Source organism: Belonocnema kinseyi, chromosome 2 (assembly GCF_010883055.1).
Source record: "Belonocnema kinseyi isolate 2016_QV_RU_SX_M_011 chromosome 2, B_treatae_v1, whole genome shotgun sequence".
NCBI classification, from domain to species: domain Eukaryota; kingdom Metazoa; phylum Arthropoda; class Insecta; order Hymenoptera; family Cynipidae; genus Belonocnema; species Belonocnema kinseyi.
Genome location: NC_046658.1, coordinates 111,194,070 through 111,204,707, shown reverse-complemented (window position 1 = coordinate 111,204,707; position 10,638 = coordinate 111,194,070). Strand labels below are relative to the sequence as shown.

At 27.3% G+C, this 10,638-nt stretch overlaps 1 protein-coding gene across 3 annotated transcripts in view; it reads right to left on the bottom strand.

Moving 5' to 3' along the window:
* The window catches only part of LOC117167140 (disheveled-associated activator of morphogenesis 1), a 255,300-nt gene that overhangs the window by 82,264 nt on the left and 162,398 nt on the right, over positions 1 to 10,638 (bottom strand). The window lies entirely within an intron of this gene.

Here is a 10,638-nt window from a genome sequence, read left to right as displayed (position 1 = left end):
AGGTCGACAGTTTTGTTCAAATAATAAATATAGAATTTTGATCTTGAAAATTCAACAATTTGAAATTTTTTTCTTCCTTGACTACAATTTTTTTTTGTTTGGAAATGCAAGTGGCCGATTAAACATTAAACTGTTTTGTCTAAAAAATAACGTTTTTTGGTCAAAAATTCAACTACTTTATTGAAGATAAGTTTTCGGATTTGCTTAAAATTTATGACTTTTTTAACTGTAAATTTAAATATTCTATTCTTTGGTTAAGAGTGTATCTTTTTACCTCAAAATTCAACTATTAAGTTAAAAATTCATGCATTTTGTTAAAAATTCGTCTTTTTTAGAAGGAAACTAATCAAATTCGGTATTAATTTGAAAATTTAGTTGGAAATGTATGTATTTTGTAAAAAAATTGGTCTTTTTGGTGGAAAATAAATTACTCTGATTGAAAATGCAATTAAAACAAAACAAAAATTAAATAAAAACGATTAAGGTGTTTTGTTAAAAGGTTGCCTTTCTTGGTGAAATTGATTGAAAATTAATTCTTTCGATTCAAGTTACATAATTTTAAATAAAAATTCATCTCTTTTTCTTGTAAATTGAACTGCTTTGATAAAATTTCGTTTTTTTTGTCATCAAAAATGCGATTTCTTATGTTTAGATTTAACTATTTGGTAGAAAATTACTTTTTACTTTGAAAATTAATTTTTTAATGAATTTTTAGCTACTCAATATTTGGTTTAAAATTGATCTTTTTTAGTTTAAAAACTCTTGTAGAAAATTGGTGTTTTTGCTAATAATTTATCTCTTTTAGTCCAAATTTAATCTTTTTTTGAGAACAATGTAAATGCTTGGTTGAAAATGTATTTATTTTGTAAAAAATTCTTTTCTCCGGTGTAAAATAAATGACTCTGGTTAAAAAAGCATTCAAAATAAAAAAAATAAAAATGATGAAACTATTTTGTTGAAAATTCGTGTTTTCTTGGTAATGGTCAGGTCTTTAGTTGAAAATCCAACTGCTTTGATAAAAATTCGTTTTTTTTTTGTCAAAAAATAACTTTTTTTATTAAAAACTTGAATGTTTGATGCAAACAAAATAGTTTTGCAATATTCAACTGTTTTGTAGAAAATTCATCCCGTTGCCTTGAAAATTCAACAATTTGGTGAAAAATTAGTTTTTTTTAATTGAAAATTAATTATGTTTTGAAGTAAATTTTTAACTATTCCATACTTGTTTGAAAATTGATCTTTCTTAGTTGAAAATTAAACTTTTCGGTTTCAAATTTATGTAATTTGTTGAAAATTCAACTATTTGTAGAAAATTGAACTTCGTGTTTAAAAATTCTGTTTTTTGTTTATAAAATCAACGGTTCTGCAGAAAGATCGTATTTTTTGTCTGTACAATTCAACAAGTTGGATTAATTTTTTTTCTTCGTTGACTGAAAAATCTTTCATTCAATCTTTCTTAGTTAAAAATGTAACTACTTGGTTGAAAATGAATCTATTTTGGTTTATGATTGAACAATTTTCTTAAAAATTAGTATTTTTTAAACTATTTTTTAATCAAAATTAAAATATTTTCTGGACTAAAATATCAACTATTACATTTCCGCAACCTTTTACATAAAAATGCAAAAATTTGACTTTATGAAAATAATATTCTCCTGGCCTTCGATCCGGTAATGAATCCTGTATTACGGAAATAAATTTAAACCCATTCATTGGAAGCTTCTAACCGAATTTATTTACAGTCTATATTTTAAAAGAAAAATATTTAATAAGCCAAAAAGTAATTAAATAAATGAAGTAGAAAATTAAGTAGGAAATTTAAACCCTGTACCGTTAGTTTGTTTCTTATATGTCATGGGATTTTGAGCTACCAGGAGTCGTAAAATTTTTCATGCCTCCGTCGGTACCAGAAGAATTACGAGAGTACGTGACTTTGGTGTATGTGGACCATGGCCCTGTGTTTAATTTAATTCTATGATTTCGTTTTCACACAGAATTTCACTTGAAAATAGGAAAGGGCGGCACTACAAAACATTGATCATGTTCACGTAGCGAGAAGTCTCGCATGCTAAATGTCGATTTGTATCATTAAGACGTGCTCAAATTACGAAGGCAACACCAGGAAATGAAGAAAAAGGCTTGGCAGCCCAAAACCACCATGAAATCATAAAATCGTCACTTTTTATGTCTTACTTTATTGCGAATCATAAAAAAAAGTTATGAGAGGTGAATTTTAGGGAGACATTTTTCTGAGAAAAAGAATACCCTCAGGGTCCACTTTAAGGTTTATAACTTTGGAAATCTCAACGAGAGATAAGTTTAATCGGGTTTGCAATAATATAAAAGCACTTGCCTATATAATTTCACTCTAATCTAGAAAAAATCGCACGGGATTATTATTTTGTTAGTCTCACGCAATTAATGAATTAAAATATAAAGTGTATAATAATATAAAATTCTTAATATAAAGTTTTAGTAGTTTATAGTATCTATTGTCGAAAATAACGGAAATAAATAGAAAGTACATAATTTTTTATAATTGACCAAAATTGATAACTTATCTTCAAAATAAAATTTAAAATGATGAATTTTATTTTTCAAGTCTAATTTGTTTTGTTTTAAATAAATGATTGCCAATATAAAAACTAAGATAACATGTTATCCTTCAAATGTTGTAAAATTTTCTTCATATCTATATTTTTATATAAAATAACAACTTGTGATGAAAAATACGAACATAACATTTGTTCTGAGTGGTAACTTAAAATTACCAATTTTCGGTAAAAAGACGCAAACATAACACAAAACAATTTAAAAATGTGTTATCTTCTTTAAAGTCCAATTATTTCTTATTAAAAATACCGATTTCCTGTATAAAACAACAACATGACCTACACTTGAACCAAAAAGTGTGAATGTACTCTGAAATATAATCACTTTAAAAAATTAGAAATACAAATTTTCTACGAAAAACTCTAACCTAACATACTGAAAACATTATTTAGAATTGCCAATCGTCTTAAATTTCAATTATTATTGTTTAAAATGACAGTTTTTCGGTAAAAGACGTTAACATAATTCTAAACTGTTGAAAATTGTAACTATCCTTTCGAAGAATTTCAAATTTTTTGAAATACTTTAGGGTATTTTAAAATATTACAAGGAATTTTCAATAAAGTTCAATAATTTGAAAGGATTTTAGAGGATTTCAAAGATTCAAGGGTATTTTTGAAGATTCCAATGAATTTCCAAGAGATTCATAAGATTTTAAGAAACTTCAAGATTTAAAAAAGGATTTGAAATATTTTGTTTTTTAGAATTTCAAGGAATTATCAAAAGCTCTAAATAATTTAAAGAAATTTCAAAAAATTTCAAGGGATTTAATATATTTTTAGGTATTTTAAAAGATTTAATTGAAATATAAATTTCCCACTAAAAATACAAACATAATCCAAAATTGTCTAATTCCCCTTTTTTTTAGTTTTCAACAGTTAAAATGGAGTTTTCAATTTTCATCATAACTAACATAACTAACATAAAGTGAGAACACATTTTGTCTAAATTGTGAATCTTCTTTGAAATTTAATGATTTTAGATGAAAATAACCGATTTCATGCGAGAAACGTTAACATAACCTTAAATTGTTTCAAAATTGTAAATCTTTTCTGAAATTTATATTAAAAATCGTTAACTTAATCTACAAAACAAAATTGATATTTTTTTGAAATCTAATGATATTTCACTAAAAATACCTAAATTGTTAAACAGATGTAAATCTACTTTGATATATAATTTTTTTAAATTAACAATACCATAGTAAATCTTCTTTGAAATCTATATTGAAAGTAGCTAACTTCATCTACAATTGTACACAAAATTTTGAAATTTGATGAAATCTAATGATTTTTAACGAAAAATCCCGTCTTCTTAAGTAAAACGCCAACCTAACCAATACCTAACCAATAAAATAAAAAGTTGTTAAAATGTAATCTAGGAAAAAAACTAGTTTCCGAAGAAAATCACTAATTAAATGTCAAATTTTCGATCTGAAACGCCACTGTAACCTAAAATTCTTCCAAAATTAGGACCCTTAAAAATCTAATGATTTTGTAAATAACTAATAAAAAAATTCATCTTTGTAATCTAATAATTTATAATGAAAAACAACAATTTCCGAAGTAAAACGCTAAGACAAATTAAATTGTTGGAAAATTGGGAATCTTGTTAATAAGTTTTATTTACAAATTCAAATTTCCAGTGAAATAAAAAACCAAACATAGCCTAACATTTTTAGAAATTTCAAATCCTCGAAAATTCATGATTTTATATTTAAATTTTTTTATTCTTTTTGAAAATACTAATTTACAAAGAAAAACACTAGCATACAATATTTATAATATTTACAATAATTAATTACATTTGTAGATTTTATTTAAAAAATTTAAATTTAAGATACAAAACAAAAATGATTTAAATATTTTCGAGATATTTCATTAAAACACGTTTTTTTATGAGCATATTTTCTTCTCTTAAATAAAAAAATCATTATTGTTGAATAATACACAAATAAAATTTCTCACCTGTGCTTACATTCGCAGCCTAATCCATCCAACTGATTTACACCAAATTTTTATGAGAAGTCTTTCCATAAATATTGCAAAATTTTTCAATATCTTCACTAGTTGAAATATTTGACCATTTATGTCATTTCAGAATTTTTATTTTTTACACTAAATACATAAAATAACAAAATATTCGGAATATCAGAAATTCTTGAAATATTTATCGAGAATCTGTTGCTACTGACTTTTCGTTGATATTTTGTATACCAACATGTTCGATAGATTAGGATGTAGAGGTGGGCATACGTCGAAAATTATTTCTTTAGGTTTTTTCAAAGGTTTTAATCCCACATTTTCTAAGATATTAACATAAAATCACGCTTAAACTTGCTTTTTAAAGGTTTACTAGTCATCTGTCAAGTGCAATTGAAATCGGTAAAGAATTTTTACCCGATCAGGTTATCGTTTTTGTGGGATCTCCTCAGGCTATCGTGGGTCGTTTCAGACTCAAGGCATATTAAAACGCTCAATTTATTATTGAAAAATCCGATAAAATTCCTGTGCACTCTTGAACACTTCTCCTTTCAGAGCACATCATAAATTATGCAAAAAAATTAAACAAATATTTTATTTATAGTGATAAACACACCCACCTCCCGAAAATGCAGACATTTACTGAAAAATTCATAACTTTTGAACAAATTGAGATATTTTAATTTTTTAAATAGAATTTTGAAGTTCAAGAAGCGTATTTTTACGGAAAAAAATCACGAAACTGATGGGGGGGGGGGGGCTTAAGTTTTTGGTGTCAGTTGACTCGTTACGTACGTAGACGAAGGATTCTCGAGAGTTCAGTGGATGTATGCTGCGCCATGATATAAGAGATCAAAAATCAATGTAGAACTCAAAAAAAGAAAAATCTTTCGAAATGCTTCTAAACTTTATAAAAATTCAAAAACTTAACTTGAGGCCCAAACCTAGTTTGTGCCTACGTTCAAGTTATCGTGGTTCATTTCAGATCCCAATCGAACTTGACCTTCACACTGCGAAGGGCAAACTTCTGAGTAATGGACCTGAAAAATTGGGTCTGAAACGACCCATGATAACCGAATCGAGTTAAGTTGGAGGCGGGGGGTTACCGATACATCACCAAGTTTTCACTTATTAATCATCACCTACCCCTTAGGGCAGATCGTCTCAACTGCTTTTTAAAATGATTCCAGATTTCCGCGTGTAAAAAGACAGCGAAGAATAAAAAAAAATACAATAAAAGCAGCCTGCGCTCTACAATAAATCAAATGAAAATCCAGGAAATGAATGGTTTTTGTTACTAGAAGTATTACGTTCCGTGATGTTTTTTAAGACGCTTTTGAAAAGCGTCCTCGGGTATTAAAATTGGACTTTTGTTACCATTCTGACAAAGGTAAATAAATCCAGCGGATTTATAAACCGGTGAATAAATCCAGTGGATTTATTTACCGGGTCTGGTATACTTGACTTTAGCAGACTTTAATGTCTTGTATTACGTCGAGCACGTGCGAACGTGTAAGCACACGTGTTGCTCCAGAGAATGTGCCAATGTGTGCAAGTATAGCTGTACTCGCAACATACTAGCTGTATTCCCAACCAACAAGTATGTTGAGAGTACAGAGTTGCACACGAGACTTGGCTCAGACCTAGCCAATTCCTGTTTGCAAACATTCTTCGTCGAGACTTACAAATATATAAACCTTATATAACAAACTGGTCTTTCTGATTCTGAGTTTAATCGAGCAATAATTGGATGCCGAAGTACAACTTCGATCAGGTCGATCAGTGGCTTAACAAAGGCGGAACGACAACTGGATTTAAACTATCAGTGTTGAAAATGGCTTTGATTAATCAATTGATTGATAAATTGATTCATTCAGAGACTGATAAGCAGTTATGTTTCAATCAACAATGTAAAAATCTAGAAAAGTTAATTTGTACGTCGACCCGGATTGGGCCCTTGGGAAATCTGAAAAAAGGTTGCACAATGCAAATTCAAATGTAACTGGAGTCGATCGTTACATATGCAGGGAGGCCGAAAAAAATCATTAGAAAAAATTCCATGACCTTTTCCTGATTTTTCTCTGACTAGTTTTTCATTTGCCCTGACTATTGATATTGAGATACCCAACATCTTAAACTATTTAAACATAAAAATAAGGATTCCAGGTGATCTTTAACAAATTCAGGATGGTTCCTTGAATTTTTAATAAAATAGTTGAAAATCTTAAAATAAATAATAAAACAGTTGATAAAATATGAAATCAAATGATTCAGTAAAACAATTAAATTTTCAACAAAATACACTGGGAACTCCAAAAAGTTACCTCGGATTTAATAATTCCAAGAAAAGTTGCCATGGAGATTTCGGGTGCGAGGGAGGAGTCCACAACCACCCAATCGTAATTCGATTCAAGTTCCAGTGTAGTATAATTCTCGAATAAAAGAGAAGAACTCTTGACCAAAAATATGGTTGTAAACTTTTTAATTCTAAAGAATCAACTTTAACGACAAAATATGAATTTTCAATTAAAAAATATAAACTTTCTACCAAAAGATGAATTTTTAATCCAAAAGGACGAATTCTCTTTCTAAGAAAACGAATGTTTAACAAAATAGTTAGATCTTCGAACAAAAAAAATTATTTTACTCAAAATCGTTTAACTCTTGACATAGAAAATAAAGTTTTCAACCAAATAGTAGATTTTTAACCAAAAAAGATTAATACTTAACGTAAAATATAATAGCATAATTTTGAGTGAAAAAGAATTTACTTTCAAACAAAAAAGACAACTTTTATACCAGAAGATAAATTTTCAATTGAAAAGGAAAAATTCAATAACCAAACATTTTTTGATATAAAATTTTAATTGTAATTGAGAATTCCTCTTTTAACCGAGGAATGTTCAACAAAACAGTGGAATTTTCGAGCGAAAAAGATGGTTTTTGAAAAAAATGGTTCAATCCTCAACAAAAAAATGAAATTTTCAACGAAAAAGTAGAATTTTTATTTTAAAAAACAATGAATTCTGAACCAATAATATGACAGTAGACTTCTTGAATATAAAAAAATTAACATTCGACCAAAAAAGTTTACTTTCTTTTAATTGTTCAATTTTCAGCAAAATATAATTAAATTTTCAATGATATAGTAAAATTTGTAATCAAAAGAACAGAATTCTTAAATAAAAATGTGGAAATAGACTTTTCAATTAGACCCAATTATATTATAACCACAAAAGATGAATTTTCAACCGAAAAAAATGACTTTTCTACCAAAAGATGAATTTTTAATCTGAAAGGATACATTTTTTATCTAAAAAATAAGAATTTTTAACAAAATAGTTGGATTCTCGAACAAAAATATGCCTTTTTAACCGAATAATTGAATTTTCAACAAAATTCATCTTTAAACAAATGATAGAATTTTTAACCAAAAAAGAATGATTTTCAAACTAAAATGAATAATCTTCCGAAAAGATAGCTTCTTAACAAAATTCTAGAATCTTCTACAAAACAGATTAGTTTAAAAAAAGATGAAATTCCAACGAAAATGGTAATAGTTGACATTTAGCCAAAAAGGATTGTAATTAAAAATAAAAACACTGAAATTCAACCAAAAAATATAAACCTTCAACAAAAAGTATAATCCTCCAATATAATTTTCCAACCAAAAAGGATACTTTCTAACAAAATGGTTTATTTTCAAACAAAAAAAGTTAATTGTCAACCAAATAGTTGATTTTTTAAAACAAATTAGTTAAATTTCTAACCCAAAAAAGCGTTGAATTTTTTACAAAGTAAGTTAATTTTCAACCAAATAATTGAATTATAAACTAAAAAATAAATTTTTAACGTCAAAAATTATTGTTATACAAAGTATATCAATTTTTAATCAAATAATTGAATTTTGAACCAAAAGTATTCATTTTTAACCGAGAAGATTGACTTTCTCCTAAAAAATTCTAATAAAAAAAATGAATTTTCAATCATATTGATGTATGTATTTTTGCGGTGAATAGTAAATAATTTTTTTTAGCGGTATAGGCTTTAACAAACAAACATTATTTATTTATGTACTTCAATCATACTGTTGAGTTTTTTATTAATGAAGATCAAATTACAATATTAAAAAAGTATCTTTTAAATGTGTAGTTAAAAGAATAAATTTTCAACTAACAAAAACTGATTTTCAATAAAATAGTTAATTTTTTAATCAAATTATTTTCAACCACAAAAATTAATTTTTGAGAAAGAAGTTGAATTTGCAGCTTAAAAAATACATTATCAACTTAAAGTGGAATGCCTAAAACTTTAATTGAAAAAAAACAAGAAATTTTCAAACGCGTATTTAAGTTTTCAACCAAACAAATAAACATTTTTTTATTTTTGAACAAATCACTTCAATTTTAAACCAAGGAAAGGGATTTTCAACTAAAAACAAAACACCAATAAGTCAATTTTCAGCAAAGAATTTCATCTTTCGACCAGGTACTTCCATTTTCAAGCGACGAGATTAATTTCCTACTTAATAAGTATAATTTACACCAAAATACATCAACTCTTAAATTTAGTGTTGAAATTTAAAAACTTACATTTTTAACCAAATTATTTTCAATTGCAATGAAGAATCTTTAACCAGCAAAATTATTTTTTTACAAGATAGTTCAACTTTCAACCAAGTACTTGAATTTACAACTGAAAAAGATACTTTTCTAACTGAAAGTAAAATATTTAAATTTGTATTCGTAACAACGAATTTTCAACAATACAGTTTCTCAAATTTAAATTTACAACCAAAGAGTTGAATTATCAACTAAAACATGAATTTTTAACGAGGAACATGAACTTTTTACCGAAAAAGAAGAATTTTTAAATAAATTAAAAAAGATCTGGATTACAAGTTAATTACTTGGATTGCCTAAATTACTTCGAAAAACCTATTACAAGTAGATTACACTGAATTACAAGAGAATTATTCAAGATTACGAAATAATTAATTTGAATTATCTGAATTACAAATGGATTATTCTGGATTTTGCAGATTAAAAGTTATTCTCATTACCGTGCTGTTTCCCCCCTCGTTTGTTCCTTTCAGCTTTGACCCTCGCTCTTAACTGACACAATTATGTTGAAAACTTGAATTCAAAGGTCAACACTCTACTTACTCTACTTTTCCCATGATTCAAAAAAAAAAGAAGAAAAAAATGAAACACTTTCCTTCCATATAGAGAGAATATTATCTTAAACTAGTCCACTTTGTAAATCAGAGAATCAGCCTCAGAGAAAACATGCTCGAGCCTATTCCACGAGGAAGCGATTCCTCCATTGAAAAAAAAAAATTGAAAATTAGTTTCAGTAAACGATCTAGTAAGAGAATCTAGTGTGAGTGTAAGTGTTTAAGAGTGTATAGTGTATAGAGTTACGAATACATGAGACAGTGAGAATGCACTATTCGGAGAGTAATCAAGCATGCAGATTGTGCAGAAGAAAATGATGGTACTCTTGGACTGCTGGGATAAAAGGAATCTTTAGAAAGTATGCACACCAGGTGAGTTTTGAAATAGCGATCGATATTGATCGTAAATTTGTATACTGTCGTGTGCAAGTATGCAAATGCAGCCACACATTCTTCGATGATGGAATCGAAAAAAAAATTGCAATAGCCATTCACGAGCCACTAGGGTTATAGGTTCATTCTTCTCTCTTCAACTTGCTATCAATACACAAGTCATACTCGCCTACGAGATTATCAGATGCAGTATGTTCGAGATACGTTTGTATATTGTTCGCTGATGTAACTTATAACTTGCTATAGAAAATAGAGAAAAATTTTCGATACGCCTACAGTTTAAATAATGAGTTTAATTAGAAATGAATGAATGAATGCAAATAAAATAAGGATTGAATACCCTATTGATAAGGGTTATAAAAAAAGTCTTCCTATTTATATTTTTAACGATGAATTATTCTTATCATCTTCTTTGATAGTTTATAATTAAGGTATCCATCCAATGGATGATTTTGAATTCCCGATTTTCTCCCC